The sequence below is a fragment of the Tamandua tetradactyla genome, chromosome 6, assembly GCF_023851605.1.
Source record: "Tamandua tetradactyla isolate mTamTet1 chromosome 6, mTamTet1.pri, whole genome shotgun sequence".
NCBI classification, from domain to species: Eukaryota; Metazoa; Chordata; class Mammalia; order Pilosa; family Myrmecophagidae; genus Tamandua; species Tamandua tetradactyla.
Genome location: NC_135332.1, coordinates 123,940,187 through 123,963,741, shown reverse-complemented (window position 1 = coordinate 123,963,741; position 23,555 = coordinate 123,940,187). Strand labels below are relative to the sequence as shown.

Sequence of the window (23,555 nt, the reverse complement as noted above, 5' to 3'; positions counted from 1 at the left end):
GCTAATATTGCTGTTTTACAAATGAGGAAAAAAGGCATGGGGAGTTGAAGTAGTAACTTCCCTAGGGGAACATAACTTGGCAGAGACAGATCTGGGCTTTAAACTTACAATGTCTGGCCAGAGAGTACATGCTGTTCCCCAATATATTGTACTACCTTAAAGTTATATTCAGTCTCCTTTTTCCTTCCAGAGGCATCATTTACCATGGCTGTGATAGCAGCTGGAGAAGGCAGCCCTAAGAAGTATTTCCACCGAACATGGTCCGTGTGTCTGTCACTGTGCGTCAGAACTAATTGTAAATGTTTAGTGCAAAGAACGCTGGGCTTGAAGTCACGTCTAGGTTGAAAACCATCATTTTCTGGTTATGAGTTGTTGAATAAGTCACTAAAGCTCTCCGAGGGGGATAATACTTCCAGTATTTGTAAAAATTAAGTAAAAACTTGTGACTAGCATTGTCTGGTATACACTTGGTTCTCAAAAGGTACTGATTCTGAAATTGAATATTAGATACTTCTGTAAAGTGATAACTCAGCACTTCCCAGTTTGAATGAAACATTCTGTTGATTTAGAGACAAATGTGACGTGAAGCCCACCTCCAGGAGTACAGCTTAGTTGGGAGAAACAAAAACAAAGCTGCTAAGGTAGTGAAAAGGAACGTGTAAGGGCTGCATAAACGTGACCAAGGAGGAAGTGAACAGTGCCGCTGGATGACCTTTGAGCTCCAACGTGAAGGCTAAGTAGGAATCTTTGTATGTAGCAAGGGAAAGAAGAGTGAGGGAGGGAGTTTATGAAGAAGATCCAACATGTGTACAAGTGCGGAGGCCTGAAAAGACCAAAAGATGTTTTTGAATAGTCAGAAATTCCCTGTGGCTAGAGTTTAAGGCGTTCACTAGTAGTGTGTGAGAGGTCCTGTGTGGCTGGGATTACAAATTGGATCTGCCTTTTATAGGTGATGAGCAAGTGGTAGGTGTGGTAGGGGTTTGGTTTCAGAGAATCATTTTGGCAGCTGAGTGGAAAGTACTAGCAAAGCATTTAGGGGCTGTTGCTATATTTCAGGGCTGAGATGAGGAGATTTTGGACATGGGGAAGCTGATTCTTGAACTGCTGGGTTAGAATGGGCTAAGGGTGTGTGTGTATATGAGGGGGTGGAGTCTGAAGAAAAAGAAGAATAGAGAAGGATTGAATGGAAAGGCACTAGGATAGAAAATGTACAAAGAAGAGCAGGTAAGGGGAGGGTAATAAAGAAGGTGTTTGGGCTGTGTCAAATTTGAGCTCTGTTCTGCTTATCAAATACCATGCAACAGCCATCCCAAAAACTTAATGGCTTAAAGCAGCAGCGTTTGTTACAGTCACTCATCTGCGATTTGGGCAGGTCTCAGTGGAGATAGCGGAGCTCTACTCAGCACTACCTGGGGTGACCTGAAGACAGGGCTGGGTCGTTTGATGGCTCATTGACTCACAGATGGTGGTTGATGCCAGGAAGATTCAAACAGCTGGGCTCCTTCCTTCGGCACCTCTCCTTGTGGAGTCTCTCCAGCATTCAGCCTCTGCATGCCTGCACTTCTTACTTGATAGCTCAGGGCTTCCCAGGTGTGAGTCCTAGGAGAGAGGAAGGGGGGTGCTGTATCCCCTTTTATGACCTAGCCAGGGAAGTAATTTCCACCTTACTCTGTTAACTACAAAGAGTCACAAAGGCCAGCCCATATTCAAGGGGAGGGGAAATTAGAATCCGTTTGGTGGGGGAATTGTCAGTGAATATATGGATGTGTTTTAGAAACATTACAGGGTGTCTCTGCGATGTCCATGTGTTCAGGTTCAGGAGGTAGTTGGAGTGAAAATTTCTTTCTTTTAAATCAATCTTTGAAAGAAAGAATTGGGCAGGGTGTCAAGGTTTATGGGACCTTAGCATGTGTGATATTGGGAGCTCTTCAGTTGCTAACAATGCCCAGGAAAATGAGAGAAGCAAAAAGAAAAAAGTAAGTGAGCATGGGAGTTGAACATTTCAAGGCAGGGAGAGGAAAGTGTGAGTTAAATAGGGTTTGACTTTCAAAGTGGGACAGTTTGAGAGGAAAAAGAAGACTCTGGCTTTGATGATGAAACTAGTCACGCATAATAATAGATGACACTGAGACATAGAAGCTTTGTGGATGGATATGGGGCAGAAGAGATTGGGGAGGGCAGACTACGGATTCCAAGGCTGGGGGAGTAGTAAAAAGGGAAGGTGACAAACTGCTCTTTCGTGAAGTGACATTTTGAAGGGAAATTTGGATTAAGTTATGGTTACTTTCTTGCATGTGTTGAGTGGTTGTCCTTTACTTTTGAACGTATAGAAGGATGAGTGGTTTGGCATTTGTGCATGTTTGTAAAATGAGAGAACAAACCAGAGCAAGGGAGAGTAACTGGATTGGCCATTCCTATATATGCCACTGGTTTTAGTGAAGATGCTTTTAATGCAAAATATATTTTAATAGTGAAATCATAAAGTTTGACCTTTAAGGAGCTCAGGTTTGCAAGCAATAATTCACTTTAATGTGTAAGAGGTGTGTATGGAGTAAGTGCTTGTTCAATATTTGCAGAATATACTTTCCCTGGCTGATATGGTAGGCAGGAAAGGGCTGTGACCCAGAGGCAATATTTGAGTGAAATAGTTTAAGCTGTAATTTTTTTTTAAGCCTGGTGAATTCTAAGGGAAAACCTGGTGCTGAGAGAGCCTTCATCATGGAGTTTGTTGACTTGGGTTGATCTGTGCAGTGCCTGGATTTGTCATATATTCTCACTCAAGTTCTCTTGAGACATGATTTTCATTCCAGAGTGGCAATTTCCCACCCTGAGGCTTGGTCAGCTATTTTCCTCAGGTTGGAGTAGAAAGAGAAACATACCTCCTAGTCTGCCTCTCCTGGGGATCTTTACATGGATTGTTACTGCTCATTGCTTCAGGGACCAAATGAAAATTTTGACTCTCAGTAAAAATAGCAACACAGGTATCTCTTAGTATGGGGGGATGTTATTTTCCCCAGCTTTTTAACCCCCTTCTTTCCTCTTTAGCCCCAAGCGGGGGAGCCTTCCTTTCCAGGTTTTTGACTGTAGCTGGTTCTGTGGCCACTGAGGATGAAGGTCTGCTGACATTTTCCTCTTTTGATTATTACATTCATAATCGTGGCTGTGCATGCTATAATCAGCTTTTAAAAGCACACTTGAGAGTTGGCTATGGTGGCTCAGCAGGCAGAGTTCTTGCCTGCCGTGCTGAAAACCCGGGTTCGATTCCCGGTGCCTGCCCATGCAAAAAAACAAAAAAACAAACAAACAAAAAAAAGTCAATAAAAAAAGTATGCTCGATGACTTTCATCATTCCCTGAAACATAGTGTCTGTGTGCTGCCTTCGGTTTGCTACGTGTTATTTGTTCCTCTGTGTTTGTCTCCCATCGTCACTTTTCCTTTCTTCTTCATTTTGTGTTTCTCTTTTACTCTACCTAATTTTCCTTTCTTTTTTTCTCTTTTTATCTTTCCACAGTTTAACCATCAAATGGAACTCAATGATTTTTTTCTTTTTGCTTTTTTCTTTACTTAAGGAGTTTCATGCATTTATTCAGTATATTTTATGTGTTCTCTTAATATTAGTTTTTTTTTTCCTATGGGAGTAAAAAATTCTGAAATTTCTGAATTTCCTCGTTTGTTCATTTACTCCTTAATTTCATTGCTATTGTGAAGATCATTTAGGTCCCTTTTGTGTGTGTAATGATTCAAAGCTTAGAAAAAACATTTCAAAATATTAATTAGAAACTTAAAATAACTCATTTTATTAGTTTAACTGTTTGGATTTGTCTGTATGAATTCTTTGTAAAGTAGAAACAGAAGCACCTTTTCCTTTTCTTGATTTCAGGTGTCATAATCTTTTAAACTTATTAGACTATGAAGAAGAAACTCTTTCTTTTTTAATTAAAAGAATGTAGGGAAGTGGCAAGTCAATTCTTATTTTATGCTGGTGTTTTGGTTTACTGGAGCTGCCAGAATGCAATATACCAGGAATGAGTTGGCTTTTACAAGGGGATTTATTTAGGTTACAAATTGATAGTTCTAAGACAATGAAAATGTCCAAGTTAAAGCATTTGGGGAAGATACCGTCTCTCAGGAAAGGCTTCTGACATCTGGGGTTCCTCTGTCACATAAAGGCACATGGTGATGCCTGCTGGCCCTTCTTTCCAAAATGTCTCTGGGCATGTCTCTCTTAGCTTCTCCCCTCAATGTCTTTGGGCATTTTCATTCTCTCTTAGCTTCTCCCTGGGTGTTTTCTTTTTAAATTCTCTGTCTCTGTGATCTCTCATAAAGGACTCCAGTAAAGGATTAAGACCCACCTTGGATTAGTGGGTCATATCCCCTTGGAAAAGCAAAAGGTTCCACCCACAGTAGGTTTGCACCCACAGGGAAGGACGAAAAGAACATAGGCTCTTCTGGGGTACATAACAGATACAGACCAGCACAGCTGGCATCATCCTAGAAAGTGTACCTCTGTACTGTGGTCGCTTTCACTTTGGACTCTGGATAAACTGCCCACAGGTGGATGCCTACTTGAGAGCCTTCCCTGCGCATAGCACAGGAAGAGGCTGCCAGGAGCTTTCCCTGAAACTTATCTATAGGAAGCAGAATTTATCTGCTCTCTGATTCTTCTTCTTTTGACTGAGGTGCCCTCCTGCTGACTCAATCAGTCTTTTGCTTTAATGTAATATTGAGTAATATATAATTTTAATAATTTCATGTGTATTCATTTTCCCATTAATACCGCTATCTCACATCCATATTTTCTGAACTGAATAAAAGAAAACTGTTACTTTGTTCCTTGTCCGTAGTGTGGTAATTCTGCTTTCTAGCGGTTGGAAGAGGTGAATAGAATGAAAGGCCAGAGAGGATGGGATAGGAATATTTTTGGCTTTTTACCTTTTGAAATTCTTAGTTCATTTCAACCAGTATTGTGTGGAAAAGAAAACTCATTTGGCCATATTAATAACTAGTAATTTTTGAGTACTTTCTGTATCCTAGGCTCCAGGCAGGCACCCATGGTCAGCAGGTACCTTATATGTACTCCGTTTCAGCCCTGGGTAGAATGCGTTCTTTTTCCTCTTTTACTGATGAGGGAGTTTGAAGTGTAGGAGGATTAAAGGACTACCCAAGATCATATGGTTTATCTACAATATTTTATTGCTGCTCAAAAACTTTTACTTGTATTTATTTTATGCTGAATATATATGTGGGTGTGTGTATATATATATAAATTTTTTTTTTCCAGTCTCAGTTGCATTTATTTTGCAGGTTCATCTGGCCAGGCAAATTGTAATCTACTAGACTTTTATCAGTATTTTCTTTGAACTATCACATTCCCCTTCTGTAGTTTCTGAAACCCCCTTAAATAATCTGTGGTTGATGATAAAACAAGCAAATGAGGCATTCTTCCTCCATCGTGCTAAATCTTACCATGTCACTTTCAACCTCACAAAATTATCTTGGAAATGAAGCTTGTAGTGGAGTGCTATGCAAGAAGGCTTCAGAGCACCTGCTGCATCCCATTTCTGAGGTATTTGTTAGGCAAAGGAACACGTAACTGGTATGAAGATCCAAGCCATATACATATATATATATATATTTAACTTTTTTTATTGTATAGTATAACACATATACAAAGCGAAGAAATAAAAAAGCAATAGTTTTCAGAGCACTCTTTGACAAGTGGTTACAGGACAGATCCCAGAGTTTGTCATGGGCTAGTGTATAATCCTCTTGTATTTTTCATTCTAGCTGCTTCAGAATATAGGAGGCTAGAGAGCTTGAATACTTTTTTATCATCACAATTTTTTTTCTTTTTTTCTGAACAATAACATATATACAAAAAAGCTATCCATTTCAAAGCACAGCACCACAGTTAGTTGTAGAATGTATTTCAGACTTTGACATGGGTTACAATTTCACAATTTTAGGTTGTTACTTCTAGCTACTCTAAAATACTAAGGACTAAAAGAGATACCTATTTAATGATTCAGCATTCATATTCATTTGTTCAGTCCTATCTTCCAGGTATGATTCCACCATCACCTTTGATCTTTCCATACCTCTCTTTGGGGTTGTTTGGGCTATGGCAATTCTAAATTTTTGCTATTGGAAGGGTCTGTCACTAATATGGGGCAGAGAGATGGAACTATCTGATGTTGTGGAGAGGCTCAGCTAGGTTTCAGGACTTACCTGGACCAGGGACCCATCTGGAGCTTGTAGGTTTCTGGAAAATTACTCTAGTGCCTGGAACCATTATGGAATCTTATATATTGCCCTAGATGTTCTTTAGGATTGGCTGGAATGGTCCTGGTTGGGGGTTGGCAGGTTATGATAGGTAGCAAGGTCTACCTAAAGCTTGCGTAAGAACAACCTCCAGAGTAGCCTCTCGACTCTATTTGAACTCTCTCTGACACTGATACTTTATTAATTACACTTCTTTCCCCCCCTTTGGTCAGGATGGAATTGTTGATCCCACGGTGCCAGGTATGGGTTCATCTCTGGGAGTCATCTCCCACATCACCAGGGAGACTTTCACTTGCAGAGTTGCAAGCCATGTATTTTTGTCTTTTTTTGAGGAGAGTATCTTTTTCTCCCGTGGCACCTCCTTTTCTGGTTTTGGAACAGTTTGTTCTTTTTCAAGGAGGATCTTCTCCATGTGGCAGGGAAGCCCACGTATGTGCCTCCTGCACATGCTCTTGGGGACTTTGCATACTTGCATGTGCTCGGTGACCAGAGAACCTGCCTCTAAACCCTTAAATCCAGTGTTACTTTCTGCATGTTTAAGCTTGTACAGCAAAAATTCAGCACTCCTTTTGGGCCACTGACCCTGTGTCCAGTCCCACTGTTTGTTTGCCTGGGCACACCCACCAGTGTCATCCTTGTAATAACTGAATGGCATATGTTGCCTCCGTAAAGTGATATCTTAAAGATTCTTGGTAGATTTTCAACTGTACTTACCCTCCATGGCCTGGGTAGTTTCTTGGTTTTTTAAAGGTGAACCTGAAGATTTGAACCTGTTGATTGCATGATTTTATGAGGTTTTCTTTTGTGAATAACTCTTACAGGAGGAGGTTAAATGAATTTTTAGACAGATGTAAATTTGTCCAAATGGAGCCGATTTATTTAATAATAACCAGTCCTCAAGGGTAGGTAATTTTACTGGTGAAATGTTATGATGTGAATATAGCCAAATTCTTGGGCCTCCGAATATGTCTTTGATATTCCTGTTTTTGAGAGAAAAGTCCTTGTGATCCCCAAGTGGGGGAGAATGTGATAATAGCATGGGGATTTGACAAAAGATTTAAAAGAAGCATTCCCCTCTCTCCTGCCCAGTCTGCTTGAGGTAGCCCTATTTGAGGAATTAATTTTTCCTATGGAGAGAACTCAGCTCTGCTTATTACAGTGGAAGCCAGTGGGGAAGAGCCCGCTGTCAGTCTCTGTACTCTTTTTTTTGTAAGCAACTGTGGCTGTCATTAACTTCCTCCAGTTGCAGGGCCTTGTATTTTTAAAACAGCTGTACTTACTATATTTAGTGTTTTTCTTTGCTTTGAAGTAATTCTTTATCTTTTTTTTTTTGATTGCGTGGTCCAGAAATTGAACTATCATTTTTTTTTATAAGTTAAAAATGACCAAAGAAGTTTGATAATGGATGGTGTTAATGGTAGCACAACATTGTGAATGTAATTAATACCATTGAACTGTGTACTTGGAAGTGGTTAAAATGGTAAGTTTTGTGTTGTGTTTATGTTAATGTATCAGTTTTGCTACTGTTTCAGTTTGCTACCTGCCCTAATGCAATATACCAGAAAGGGAATGGTTTTTTAAAGGGAGATTTAATAAGTTATAAGTTTACAGTTCTAAGGCCTGAAAGTGTCCAAATTAAGATACCAACAGGAGGTTTCCTTCATTCAAGAAAGGCTAATGCCCTCCAGAACACCTCTGTCAGCTGGCAACTCATGTTCCTGGGCTCCATTGCTTTCAGCCTCTGTTCCTGCGGGGGTTCCTCACTTTGCTTCTCAGGGGCTGACTTTCATCTCTTGGCTTCCCTTCGCTCTCTCCACGTTCTGGCTTCTTCACATCTCATTGCAGCATTTCTTGGGCTTCAAGCATCCCCAAGCATCCCCAAGCATCCCCAAGCATCCGTGTCTCTGTTTTCCTAGTACTGGCAGCTGCATCAGCTCTGCTCTCTCCAAGATGTGTCCTCTTTTAAAGGACTCTAGTAAACTAATCAAGACCCACCTGGAATGGGTGGAGTCACATCTCTATCTAATCAAAAGGTCACACCCACAATTGAGCACACCACATATCTGTGGAGATAATCTAATCAAAAGTTTCCACCTAAAGTTTCCAATCTAATCAAAAGTTTCAGGATTAAAAGAAATGGCTGCCCCCCACAGGATTGGATCAAGATTAAAACATGGCTTTTTGGAGTATATAATACTTTCAAACTGGCACAGTTACCATTATACACTTTCTTTTTTTTTTTTAAAGAGAGGAGGGAAAAATGACCAAAAAGTTTTGGTAATATATGATAGAGATGGTAATACAACATTTTAAGTTGTAATGGATGCCACTGAATTGTACACTTAAAAATGGTTAAAATGACAAATTTTAATTTATAAAAATGTTTCCGCAATAAAAGTTTAAAAATGACCTTAAGTGGAGAAACATGTATTAAAGCATAGCAATGATACATTTAAATAAAAAACATAGTGCCCTCAGTAATTTTAAGCACTTTTTCTTATTTGTTAATGTGTAAGAAACATGTTTTGTTTGAATAGCGATGCTACTTCAAGGACAAATATGCTGGTGATATAAACAGATTCGAATGAAAAGAACAGCTAAGGTGCAGCCCTCATCTCCTTTACTCCCTAATATTTGTCGCCCCCTTTCTCCTTGCCTATACCCTGTCAAATCAATATTCAGGCTCTTAATCACAAGCATTTACTTGAAACACAGGGTGCTTTTTTTTGGCAGTACTTCAGGAGATCAGGTTTCCTCTGTTCAAAGGGAACCTGCAGCTCATTGTGCCTGACTTCTTTCATGTAAGAGACCTTCTTTAAAGCTGGATTTTGCAGTCATGATTTGGATATTAAATATAGTGGGTGTTAGGGTGGGGATGGGGCTCGAAGAGGCAGGGAGTCTCCACAACCTGGGGCATTTCATACCACATCTCTGTGTCACTGCTGCCTTAACTTGCCAGAGACCCAAATTTGATGCTAAGAGGAATTTGCTTCTGCCCAGAAGATTGATCCCCTTATCTGCCGGTCACGTGCCCAACCCTGGGTGAAGGGGTGGGTTGGTGGGGGATGCCCAGGTGTCAGTTGATCCCGATGGAGTGGTGGTGGTAAAATCAGGTCTGTTTTTCTTGCACGACCCTTCTCCTTTCTCCAACTCTGTTATGGCGTACTCAGTGGTTTCTGTTCCAACACCCATCCCCTAGGAAGGCAAAAGCTGCCTGGGTTGCACTACGTATTATTGGAGTAACCGAGAGGTGTGCAGGGCTCTTGTTTATTTTGAAAGCTGCTTACCAGTAAGTGTTTGGCCTGCTCTGGCAAATATTGACTTAAAGGCAATTAAAGCTGTAGTTTTGCAACTTCCTGATTCATTTAGAAGTAGACCAAAATGATCCTGTAATTATCTTACCCCTTAAACATCACTTGTGCTCTTTTTCTTAAGTTTTAGGTGTATACCCTTTGGAGGTAAAGTAGCTCTTTCTTAACTACTCTTTTTCCTTCCTGTAGAAAGGCAATTTTTTTTGATAATTGGATATTTCTATTATATGAGGCTATTATATTGCCTCTGTTATATGAGGCAAAAATTTTTTTTTTCATCTTCTTTGGGTAAAGAACTTAAAACCTCCTGGAATAGATAGAGCTAGAAATTTGGCCTTGTTAAAGGAAGGAAAAATTGGGCTGAAGTAGGATTAGTGGGAGATGGGAAGGAGAACTGTGCTTGCTTTCAGGTTGAAGAAAAATTATTTTTCTCTGTACAGTGGAGAAGCATAGCCCAGAAAATTGAATGGCATACAGCTGTTTCTTTGTACTTCTACAGTAACTTCAGGCACTGGTTTTGTTTGTATCTGTGCTGGTTTGAAAGGACGTATGTCCCCTAGAGAAGCCATGTTTTAATCAAACTCCCATTTTATAAAGGTAGAATAATCCCTATTCAATACTGTTTGTTTGAAACTGTAATCAGATCATCTCTCTGGATGATGTGATTTAGTCAATGGTGGTTGTTAAACTGGATTAGGTGATAACATGTCTCCACCCATTTGGGTGGGTCTTGATTGGTTTGCTTGAGTCTAATAAAAGAGGAAACATTTTGGGGAATGGGAAATTCAGAGAGAGCAGAGAATGCTGCAGCACCACGAAGCAGAGAATCCACTAGCCAGCAGCCTTTGGAAATGAAGAAGGAAAAAGCCTCCTGGGGAGCTTCATGAAACAGGAAGCCAGGAGAGAAAGCTAGCAGATGACACGGTGTTCGCCATGTGCCCTTCCAGCTGAGAGAGAAACCATGACTGTGTTCACCATGTGCCTTCTCGCTTGAGAGAGAGACCTTGAACTTCAATCAGCCTTCTCGAACCAAGGTATCTTTCCCTGGATGCCTTTGATTGAACATTTCTATAGACTTGTTGTAATTGGGACATTTTCTTGGCCTTGGAACTGTAGACTAGCAACTTATTAAATTCCCCTTTTTAAAAGCCATTCCGTTTTCTGGTATGTTGCGTTCCGGCAGCTAGCAAACTGGAACACTATCAAAGTACAAGTGGGTTATGATGACCTTGCAATATCCAAGGGAATAAAGCTTAAAACCAGAGTAGCTAATGTTTCCAAAATTTAGGAGTTAGAATGTACTTTCATCCAACCTTTTCTCTTCAGTGAAATTTCAAGAGTACTCATTATATAGAGAGTGAGACTTTTACTTGATCTTTCTGTTGCAGAGCTGAAGTAAAGATATCTAGGCTGCTTTAGATGCTGGCTTTTTAAACTGTTATTTGTCAGGGGTGACACTGTACACTTTTAACTTCAAATCAGCCAGGCTCTCACTTCATTTTTTTTTTTGAATTTAGAAGTGAAAAATCCATAATTCTTTATAACCTATCACTTATTTTTATCACTGGCTAGGAGCATGACTTACAGCAGAACTAGAGAGATAATTACTTCTTATTTCCATTCCTCAACTGAAAATTAAGTATGTTAGTCCTGTTTTTAGATTATAGGGTTTCTAAAAACTTTATTTTAAAGTAGATTCATGACTACACTTGTGACAAATATTTTATCTTCATAAACATTGTCAGTAATGGCCAATTTCAATTATGACCGTAAAGGTAATGGGGAATGCATTAATGGTGTGTGTGTGTGTGTGTGTATGTCTACACAGAAAGAGAGAGAGAGGGAGAGAGAAAGTGCATATGCAAATGGGTGATTTCCAAGGCCTCGCTACCTTGAAGGTAGATGGTCAAGGCTTAGAGGGTTAGTGGCTTGATGTCCTAAGGTTTGTTACTCAGATTTCAAACTTCCCATCCTTGTTTTTGTTTGCCTTGCTAAGGATGAGAGTGGGGCCTGACCTTTGCAGTGTGCAGTGCTAAGGAATCCACAACACAGGACAGCGAAAGTCTAGCTTTTGTAAAACAATGTCTGCATTGTGTTTTTTTTTGACTTTGATAACTGTCCTTCCTACAGTGTGAAACGTTTGTCATGCACTCTCCCTGAACAAGAAAACTGAATTCTGTCGAGAGTTCTGGGGTAAATTTCCTACCAAACTTGTTTTTCATGTTTTTTTTTTGCATGTGTGTGTGTGTGTGTGAGCTCCAGTATTTTAGCATCTGTTAGGAAACTTCATTCTCCCATTCCATCAGTTTTACTTCCACCATGATTGCAAGGCTGACCCTTCCCCTCATCCCCACTTCAGCACCTGGAATACTTTAAAAAGCTAGTTTTATGAGCAATGCATGAGTATACTCTCCTTGTTAAAAAAAAAAAAAAAGAAAGAAAAAACACAAAGAATATAAATAAGAATAATTGCTCCAGGAAATCAATTGGTGTGAGTCCTGCCAGGTCTTTTCTGAGTTACCTGTATACATACACCTATAGACCAGTGGTTGTCAGACTTGAGCTCTTCAGAATTTCCTGGAGAGCTTGAAAAACAGATTATCAGGCCCAGCCTACTGAGTTTCTGATCCGGTATGTCCAGGGTGGGGCCCGAGAATTTACATTTTTAGCAAGTTTCTAGGTAATACTGATGCTACTAGTTCAGGGATTAAACATTGGGAACATTGCATAGAATTTATTTTTTTGTGTGCCTTAAAAAAAGCAGTTATATGGTATGTTTCTATCGTTTTCATCAGCTCTATGTCTTGGAGAGCTTTCTGTATTAGTACGTGCTGATCTACTTCATTCTTTTTAACTGTTGCATAGCATTCCAGTGCATTAAATGTGCCTCAGTTTAACTTTTTTTCTATTAATGAACATTTTTGCTCTTTCCAGTATTTTTTTTTAAACTACCATAAAATAGTGCTGCAGTGAACATGTTTATTTCTCCTTTATGCAGGCATACTTGTCCAATGTAGACATGGAGAAGTGAAGTTGTTGAGCATGTGTGTTTGCACTTCATTTTTATTCTGATAGATAATGACAGCCTGTTTCTCTATGATGCTCACCATACTAAAGCCCAGCCCTGGGTAGTTTGTTTTATTTTGCTCCTAATCTGGGGCTAACCCAAAGTTGCTAGAAATCATAAAAATGTGCTGGTAGGGCCTTTTACAGATTCAGTGTAAAATGGAATTTGGGCTGCTCACCAATCTTTTTTCATTTTTTGTAGACTTCCTAAAAGTGATATTCAATTTTTTTTTTCCCCCTCAGTAACAGTGGCTCACTCAGTAAATTTTCCAGTGGGAAAAGTCCCAGTATACCTTTTTATGTGGAGCCAGTGTTAGATTTTTCCAATCTGGATGTTCTTAAAGCTCATGTCAGACTCCACATATCTCTGGCCAAATGTAGCATTCATTCTTTATATCCTGCATCTCCTGCATCGGTTCTTCCTCTTTTTCCATCTGTCCTGGGCAGTGATATGTGTCAGGTGGGTCAAGTAGGTACTAGGTAGGGCTGTGGCCCTATCTGAGTTGCAACAGGGCAAATCCCTGCACTGCTGCTCCTAATTGGGCTCACACTGGGTTGTCAACTCCTTTTTTGCCAAGTAGTTAAAATTAACCAACAAAAATGGCCATCTTTTTATAAATAAGATATTTTTAACTCCCTTCCCCCTGCAAAAAAAAAAAAATCAGAAAGAATATTGTTTCAGAGTAAAGGGCATCATTACTTTTAAGTTTAGTTTTAGACAAATTGTATTTTCTCCTTTTGCCTCAGACAGGTGAAAACATTGATATGGTCTAGAGTTAGTATTTAGAGGAGCTCAGGCATTTCTTGAATAAAAGATGTGATATCTGCAATGAGTTATCTTAGTTTGTCACATGGTTAGTGGTATTCTAGTACCTAAAAGTGACTGCTCGGGGCCAGGGCGGTGGCTTGAAGATCTCTCCTGTACTGTGCAGCTGTCCTGAAGGAAGGATTCTTAACGATTCCTTTATGTACTCATTCCCACTCTTTGAGCTCCTGCTGTATGCCCGGCCCTGAGTGAGCCTCCGGATAAAGAGAAGCAAGAGTATCCTTGCATTTCAGCTGCTCGCTCATAGTCCAGCTTCTCCTATGGCAAACAAACTATTTTTCCATCAAAATGTGTTTGAATGTCTATGGTGACAATTGCCATGGCTGCTCAAAGATCACTCACCATCAAAATCTTTACATAGAATCTCCATTTCTGGCCACAAGCCCAGTTTAAACAGGGTTATCTATTATATCTTTAAACTTTTTGCCTTTTCACATAGCTATTTGGACAGGGTTGAGTAAAGCAAAGAAACCCTTACTTTTGGAACAAAACGAATTATCTGTGATCTACATTTTTCTGTTTATTTGTTTGTTTCTTTTTTTTTTTTCTGTTATCTACCTTTGCACTTCTGCTTTGGGATGTGAAAATGCCCTAATAAATGACAACAGAATTTGCACCAATTTTAACACCAGCGCTCCCTAAATATAGAGTGAACCTCAAGGAATGCTGCAGTTGAGCCTGAGACAGTTGATCATTTTGTACCTCCTGTGGTGTGTGGAAACAAATTAGAAAATAACCCACAGAGTAACTCATTAAAATTTTAGTTCTTTTAAATCAGCTGAGATTTAGGGAGTTTATTACATTTTAAATAGATGTTGTGCTTTATTAAATTTTTTTTCTGCTGTTATAACTTAGTGGATGAGGTGCTGAGGGAATTGAGAGGACGTAAAAAGTTTGAAAACCCTTAGATTTGGTCTGTGTGGACACCTCATGCCATGTAAAAAAATAGATACATGATGATATGTAACAAAGACCATCCAACACCTGCCCAAAGAAATCAGTTGTGGGCAGTCACGTCCTTTCTGGGTTTATTTACGGATATGATAGAAATTGTATTTTGGAAGGAAGGACGGTGGGCTCTGAGTTGTGTGTGTTGCTCTTGAATTCTCCCCTAAGGACTGTTATGCTGAACCCTAATAAATAGTTCATGGAAGAGGAGGAAGCTGAAGGGCTTGCTGCAGTTGCTATGGAGAAGTGGGGGCTGGTCTCAGCTGTGACACAAGACACAGGAGGCCCTTGAGGAACTAGAACTAAAAATGTAGATAATGTAAATGTTCCAGTTCCTCAAAGGCCTGCTGTGTCTTGTGTCACAGCTGAACAAAGGTCATTTAAACTGTCAGCTTAAATTACCCTGTTGGTTCCGATCAGTTTCTTTAGAATCTCCCATATTGTTATATGTCTAACATTTGTAACTGTTCAGTATTTTTTAAGTACTCTTTTGTTCTAGTCAAAATTTTTCTTACTTCTAGTATGACCTAACATTGTATATTGGTAAAATTAAGATATAATGTAATTATTGTTTGTTGTAGAATTGTGGAACACTTCATGGTAGATAAAAAAGGACAGAATCTTACATTTTAAGGGTTATTTTCATTTGAAGATGTGTGAAAGCCCTGGTTGATTCTGATTATACCTTGGACATTTTGTAAAGCTGGTCTCAAAATTTGTGATATAATATAAAATTTTGAATCTACTGCATGAATTGGATTTCACCTTACAGGTTCATCAGTAAATGAACTGATAGGACTTTTGCGCTTGCTTCAAATTTTAACCTTTATATTTTGTGGATGTTACAAGAATGTAGATCCTTTTTGAAAAGTATTTTGCTACTTTTTGTCTCCTTTGGTGCTTGATACTATGGAATGTGATAGAATCTTAATAAATGTTTAATAAATATGCTGCATGTTAAAAATGGAACCATCCAATCCTTATGTTTTTCAGTGTTTCTACTTTCTTAGTCCACTGAGTAGGGTTATGCGATGATACTCTGTAAGTTCTAGAAATGGTAATTCTGATGATTGACCAGTTTATTTTCTTTAAAGTGGTAGGCATTGTGCTAAACTATGAAACTTAAAAAAAAAAAAAGAAAAAAGAGAAGGAGAGAAAGAGATGAACCCATGACTCCAGCACGAAGGAAGATGTAGGATGTATGGGGAATACTAGCACATGGGTTATCTATGATAAGATCATATTAAAGAGATACTCAAGCAATTTGAATTATGAGGAAGGAGTAAGGAATTCTGGGGTGATACTAAGTATAATCAGCTCAGAATATGCTTATGTGGCCTTCTCTGAGTTTTAATAAGTTGTGATCAAAGAAGAAATGTATGTTCCAAAGGAGCCAAACTTTTAAGTTGGAGCTATACTTAACAGTCTATTAGTGAGGTTTGTCTTCCCAACCCTAGAGCCTCTTTTTTTAAAAAATATATTTTTATTGAGAAATATACACATGCACAGTCCAATATGTTATACAATCAATGGCTCACAATATCATCACACAGTTGTGTAGTCTTGACCAGGATTATTTTTAGAACATTTGCATCACTCCAGGAAAAGAAATAAAAAGAAGAAAAAAGAACTCATACATCCTATATATACCCTTACCCCTCCCTTTTATTGACCCTCAGTATTTCAATCTACCCAATATTTACCTTCTATCTCCCTCAATTGTTTATTTTTTTATCCTTATTTTCTTTTACTTTTTTTTTTTTTACTCATCTGTCCATGCCCTAGAAAAAGGGAGCACCAGACACAAGGTTTTCACAATCATACATTACACTGTAAAAGCTGTATACTTATACAGTCATCTTTAAGAATCAAGGCTACTGGAGCACAGCTCAACATCTTCAGGTACTTCCCTCCAGTCACTCCAATACACCATAAAGTAAAAAGGGAATCTATATAATGTGTAAGGATAACTTCCAGGATAACCTTTTGACTCTGTTTGAAATCTCTCAGCCACTGAAACTTTATTTTGTCTCATATCTCACTTCCCCATTTTGGTCAAGAAAGCTTTCTCATTCCCATGATGCCAGATCCCATCTCATCCCTGGGAGTCAGGTCCCACATTGCCATGGAGATTTACACCCCTGGAATTCGTGTCCCACTTAAGGGGGAAAACAGTGAATTCATCTGCCAAGTTGGCTTAGAGAAAGAGTCCACATCTGAGTAACAAAAGAGGCTCTCCAGGGGTGACTTTTAGGCATAATTATCAGTAGGCTTAACTTCTCCTTTACAGGGTAAGTTTCATATGGGTGAGCCCCAAGATTGAGGGCTCAGCCTATTGAATTGGTTGTACCTCCTGCTTGTGAGAATATCAAGAATTCTACAGATGGAAAGTTTAATATTTCTTCCTTTCTCTCCAGTCCCTCAAGGGGACTTTGCAAATACTTTTTTATTCTCAGCCCAAATTACTCTGGGATATATCAGGGCATCACACTAGCCTGTACAAGTCAACAAGGTCTCATGTCCTATTCAAGATTCCATGTAATTATGGTGTCCAAGTAAACTGACAAGTTATATTGGATAATGGGCTACCCAAAATAAAAGTTTTGCACCAAATAAACATCTCTCCGTTTGGTTTTGCACAGAGGTTGAAGTTTGAAAATATGGGCCATATCATCCTTTACCCAGTATTCTGATTTACCTCAGTCCTATCCAGATCAGCATATCTCTAGATGAAGTCTGGTTACTTTTTCATCTTTTTTAACAGTTGCTGAATGGGGTAATACTGACTTTCATAGTTTCCAGTGCTTTAACTCTGAGTCACAGGTGTCACTTAAGTACCTGAAGTTTCAGGGAATGACCGGGTTCTATGCATATAGCTCAGTATCTCAGAGTTTAAAATTATCAGTTACAACTCCTAAATATACGTGACTGTTGTAAGAGCCTACAGTGTAGGAACCTTTACAGTAGGCCTCAACCTTATAACCCATGCTCTTGACTTCAATTCTCTGAGTTTGTAAATTATTCTAATCCATATGAATGAGGCATGATAACATTTGTCTTTTTGTTTTTGACATTTTTTTTTTTTTTTTTTTAAAGGAAAGACAGAGAGAAGGAAGGAAGGATAGAAGGAAGGAAGGAAGGAAGAAAGGGAAACATCTTTAAACATTTTCTTGTTTTTATTGTATTCTGTTTCTCCGTTTTTTTGTTACATGGGCTGGGGCCGGGAATCGAACCGAGGTCCTCCGGCATAGCAGGCAAGCACTTTGCCCGCTGAGCCACCGTGGCCCGCCCTGTTTTTGACATTTTATTCAGCATACTGTCCTTAAGTTTCATTCACCCAGTTGCATGCCTCACAACTTCATTCCTTCTTGCCGCTGCTCAGTGGTCTGTTGTATGTAAACATCACAGTTCCCCCTTTGATTCCTCCATTGTTGTACACTTAAGCTACCTCCATCTATTGAGGGTCCAAACACTGCCCCCATAAACACCAGTGTGCAAATGAATGTTCATTTGTGTCCCCACTCTCAGTTCCTCCAGACATATACCTAGCAATGGGGTGGCAGGCTCATATGGCATTCCCACCCCTAGCTTCCTGTGGAACCACCACACTGTCCTCCGGAGAGGCTCTACCTCTCAGCTTCCCTTCCAACAGTGAATAGGCACATCTCTTTTCCCACATTTTCTCTAGCCCTTGTTTCTCTCTGCTCATTTTTAAACAATTTTATTCATACCTGATACAATCCAATGTAAACAAGTAGTCATGCCTTTGCCACTGTAATCTATGTGAAAACATTCTGGAGCCTCTTTTGAGAGTTGTAGCCACAAAGGCAAATTGATATGACTTAACTTTGAGTTCTTACTTAAGAAGTTAGACTTTCCCATTCTGGGTACAACTTCTGCTGAAGTCTGTGCTTGAGTGAGGGGAAGGAAAGGTGGATGATCTGACAGGCCCTGCTCTGGGTGTGTTATATAAATATAAAGATCTATATAAACATAGATTTATTTCATTTAGTCTTTTCAACAGCGATGGTAGTAATTAGCTGTCTTATGGATAGAAAGAAGATCTGAGGGTCCAAGATGGGGATGCTTTTTTCCAGGGGTACTGGTTCATAGATGTGGAGTCAACATGGAAACCCACATGGCTTTGATTCCCAAGCTCGGGGACCACAGTCATTGAGCCTCCCAGCTGCTGGAAGACATTGCAGCTGGCTTGGAGAGTGTCGTACTGTTGACTCATGAACCACCTGCTGAGGACACTCAGGAACGTGTACACAGGCTCTGTCCCTTCTTGGACTCTGGGCATAACAGTTAGCAACACCATCAAGGCAACGTGTCTATAAATTTTTCCCCCTCCCCACTCCCTTTTGATGGGGTTACAAGATAAAGTGGGGGTGGGGAAGGTAAGGAGCGGTTGCGCCCAGGACCAATCTGATTGGCTTTTTCCTTACTCTTTCTCTAGCCACCCCCATTCCCCTAGCCTTCTCCAGATATGGTCCCTGACCGGAGTGCCTCTCCAAGGTTAATTAGTCTTTATCACCAGTGACCATCCTAACTTAATGTCCAACAGTATCACTCCCAGTTTTTTCTGTATACAGATATGGGATGACTGAGACTCCTAGCATGACTAGACCAAACTGTGGGAGGCAGGCATGTGGACCTTAACTGAACATAGGAACATATTAAAGAGACACCCAAGCAATTTGAATTAAGAGAAGGAAGTAAGTAATTCTGGGGAGGGCGACCTCAAAGCATTTTCATAAAATACAGCCACTTTCATTGGGAAATTTGCTAGGTAGGCCTGGAAAAGAACATTCCAGATAAAGGCAGTATGGAGATTGTTTTAGTGGCTATTGCTGCATAACAAATTACCCCCAAATTTAGGAGTTTAAAAAGACAATCACTTTTTATCTCACACATTTTCTGTGGGGCAGGAACCTGGGAGTGGCTTGCTGGGCATTTCTGACTCTGCATCTCCAAGCTGCTCATTGCAAGGCTCTTCTAGGACTGGAGAATCTGCTTCGAAGCTCACGGGGGTAGTTGGAAGGAGGTTGTCAGTTCTTTGCCATGTGGGGTGTCCATAGTGCTGCTCACAACATAGTTTTCCTCAGAGTGAGTGATCCCTGAGGACAGAGAAAGAATTGGAGAAAGTTAGGAGAGACACTGAAATGCAAGCTGCCGTCTTTCATAGCCCGATCTCGTTTGTCCTGCTGTATTCTGTTGGTCACAGAAACCACACCTGGAATGTGGGAGGGGACTCGACCAGGAGACAGTATTCACGGGCCTATCTTGAGCTCACCTCATGGACCACCATGGAAACAATCTGGTAGGTAACATGTTTGGGAAAAGACTCCGCAGCTGGAATTTTGGGGATGAAGAATAATGCCTGAGAGACAAAATTGATACCTAGTGACGTGGGGTATGCATACAATGTGGAATTAGATTTCAAGCAGCTTCAGTCTATTAAGGGAGTTAAACTTTGTGACTACCCACGGTGGAAAACAATATGTGTATAGAGGGATAGAGCGTAAGTATGAGAGTTAACAAGTTACTGGCAGCTGGGGGAGCAGAGCCAGATTTGTAGGGGATTTGTATTTGAAAGAAATTCTCCATGCGTTGCCCACCTTGAGGTGGCATGCATCCATGCCTTCTAGTGCTGTAACCTGTTGGGAGCTTCTTTCTGTGCGTATGCATACACACACATATGTACACACAGAATTGCATAATTCCTTAGAATGCTTCTATTGTTTTTTTTAATTAATTAAAAAAATTTTTTAAATACCAAAAAACACTAAACAAATGCAAACATTCTTAACTTTTGATCATTCCGTTCTGCATATGTTATCAGTAATTCACAATATCATCACATAGTTGCATAGTCATCATCATGATCATTTCTTGGAACATTTGCATCTATTCAGAAAAAGAAATAAAAAGAAAACTGAAAAAAATTCATCTATACCATACCGCCCACCCCTCGCCCTCACCAATCACCAGCATTTCAATCTAAATTTACTTTAACATTTGTGCCCCCTATTATTCATCTTTATCTTCTATTGGTTTTTTTTTTTTTTTTTAACATGGGCAGGCACCGGGAATTGAACCTGGGTTCTCGGGCATGGCAGGCAAGCACTCTTACCTGCTGAGCCACCGTGGCCTGCCCTTCTATTGGGTTTTAATTCATCCTGTCAGGATGACAGAACTCATGTTTAGGGTTAAATCTGAGGTGACTCCACTAGTTGGTAGCCCAAATAAAGTTAGGGCGTATTTCAAAAAAAAAAAAGTACCCCTCCCAATTTTTTTTTGTTTTTGAGTGGTACAGAAATGTCTCTCCTAGCAAGCTGGAGGATGGTACAAATATTTTATAACTTTAAGTTCCTAAAGAGTAGCACAGCTAACATTTATATTTAGGGAGTATTGTTGAGAATTGGTTATTATATGTAGCCGATTTGTATAAAAATCTGTTGCATGTGGAAGTTGTGTTTGTGATTCAGTGATGTGCTCTGTGTGGGGGGAGTTGCTGGTCCAGCTGTTTTCTTTAGCCATAAGGAACCTTAACCATTGTTACAATGGATTACTTTTCATAGTTCATCTCTTTCAGGCCATTAGCTGCTTAGAGACAGTGAGCAAACCCACCACATATTACCTGTGCCTGAAAAAAGAGTTAATGTTCCTGGAAAAAAGCAAGCTGTTCTCTAGTTAACAAGGTGGAGCAGGATATACCCAGTGGTTCAGGAGATAACAAGTGAAAAATGATGTTATTCTGGAGACAGTTATAAAGAAATTAGAATTTAATCTCATTTGAACTCGATGTTCCTAATGCTAACCGATCTTCCCTCCCGTTTGGGCAAGCAGCATGGACGTCTTGTCGGGTCCCCTTACTCACCTTCAGGGTGACCTCAGGAGAAACCAGGGCTAACGACTTTGGCTTTACTAAGGACTGACATTTCCCCCCCTAAGCCAAGAAAAAGCATTTATATAGGGCATCCAACCAGTGGCTGTATGTCCCAGCTGGACTGTTGCTGAAAAAATCTCGTGGGCCTTAACATAATACAAAGGCGGGTTTTGTTGGGTTGAGGGCATAAATAGGCTTCTTTACTTTTTTTTCTTTCTTTTTTTTTTAGTCAGATGTAACAGTGGAATTGCTGTATGGCAGCAGAGAGCCCCGCTCCCTGGGCTGGTTGTCCACTTCTGCCATGGCCAAGTGGTGGAAAAAGTGTGGAACCAGAATCAGGCGAGAGAGTTGGAGGGCCTGACTTGTTGAGTCAGGCAGCCCTCCCTGAACCCCACTTCCCCGCTTGGACCTTCCCTAGAAACCCATCAGAATTTGCTGACTGAAATAAGCAATTGTAGTTGAATGCATTTTGTAAGTCCTGAGGCGTTATCCAAATGCGAACCATTATTTATTGTTGCTTGTTATATTTAATAGTTGTGCTGGATTTTTTTTTCCCAAGGGAAAACGTTAACTCTGCCTTTAAGTTATATATACTCAGTAGTGGATAATTATTAACTGTATTAATCTAGAACACATGCTGTATAGTCTTTGGACAACATAGGCAGTTTATAATTTTAAATGTTCCAAGAATTTGCAAATTTGAAACTCTGAGATTCTCTTTTCATGAACATACTCTCCTACACTGCTAATGGGGGCAGGTTTTCTTTTTGGGCTGATGAACATGTTTTAAAATTAGAGAGTGGTTATGGTTGCACAACTCTGAATATACTTTGTGGTAGGTTGAATTATGTACCCCCTCAGAGGGCATGTTCTTAATCTTAATCTGCATTTCTGTGGGTATGAATGCATTTATAAATCAAACTTTCTGAAGACATTCTTCTTGGTTAAGGTATGGCTGAAAGAAGTAGGCTGGGTCTTTTTAAAAAAATATATTTTTATTGAGAAATCTTCACGCACATACAGTCCATACATAGTATATAATCAGTGGCTCACAATATCATCACATAGTTGTGTATTCATCACCGTGATCATTTTAAGAACATTTGCGTTACTCTAGAAATAGAAATAAAAAGAGAAAAGAAAAAACTTATACATCCCATACCCCTTACCCCTCCCTCTCATTGACCGCAAGTATTTCAATCTACCCAATTTTTTACTCTTTATCCCCTCATTATTTATTTGTTTATTTATTTATTTATTTATTTATTTACTTACTTACATGGGCAGGCATGGTGAATCGAACCCAGGTCTACAGCATGTCAGGCGAGAACTCTGCCACTGAGCCACCGTGGTGCACCCATTTATTTATTTTTTATCCTTATTTTTTTACTCATCTGTCCATTCCCTGGATGAAAGGAACATCAGAAACAAAGTTTTCACAATCACATGGTTACATTGTAAAAGCTTATATATACAATCATTGTCAAGAATCAAGGGTACTGAAACACAGCTCCACAGTTTCAGGTACTTCCCTCCAGCCACTCCAATACACCCTAAAGTGAAAAGGGATATCTATATAATGCATAAAAATAACCTCCAGGATAACCTCTTGACTCTGAAATCTCCCAGCCACTGACACTTTAATTTGTCTAATTTTTCTCCTCTCCTTTTTGGTCAAGAAGGCTTTCTCAGTCCCAGACCTCCAGCTCATCCTGGGAGTTCTGTCCCATGCTCCCAGGGAGATTTATACTGCTGAGAGTCATGTCCCACTTAGTGGGGAGGGCAGTGAGTTCACCTGATCAGGCTGGGTCTTAATTCATATTCCTGGAGGTCCTGTAAAGAGAAAGCCAAGGGAGGAACCAGAAGCCAGAAGTCATTGGGAACCGGGAACCTTTAAAGGAAAGGACATTGCTATAAGACAGGAGGCAGAGGTAGAAGCCAAGGAACCCTGAGGATTGCCTGTAGCCAGCACGAAGGCTGCTGACTCTGGGAGGAAGCAAGTCTTGCAAATATCTTGATTTTAGATTTCTTCTGGTCTCAGAACCATGAGCCAGTAAATTACCGATGTTAAGCCAAAACCAGTTTGTGATATTTGTGTTAACAGCTTTGGCAAACTAAGACACCTTAAAACCACTGAACTGTACTCTTTAGAAAGGGTGGATTTTATGGTACATGAATTATATCTTAATAAAGTTGTAATTAAAATAGAATGAAAACACTGTGCTAAATG

General features: G+C 39.8%; 1 protein-coding gene and 1 long non-coding RNA gene across 3 annotated transcripts in view; one reads left to right on the top strand and one right to left on the bottom strand.

The window, feature by feature from the left end:
* TPD52 (tumor protein D52) overlaps positions 1-23,555 on the top strand; it is a 115,618-nt gene that overhangs the window by 7,171 nt on the left and 84,892 nt on the right. The window lies entirely within an intron of this gene.
* Positions 19,155-23,555, bottom strand: part of LOC143688771 (uncharacterized) — a 33,350-nt gene continuing 28,949 nt past the window's right edge. The window contains exons 2-3 of the long non-coding RNA XR_013178284.1: positions 22,605-22,730; positions 19,155-19,553 (exon numbers count right to left, since the gene is read on the bottom strand). This is a non-coding gene — a long non-coding RNA (uncharacterized LOC143688771). The remainder of the gene's footprint in view (positions 19,554-22,604; positions 22,731-23,555) is intronic.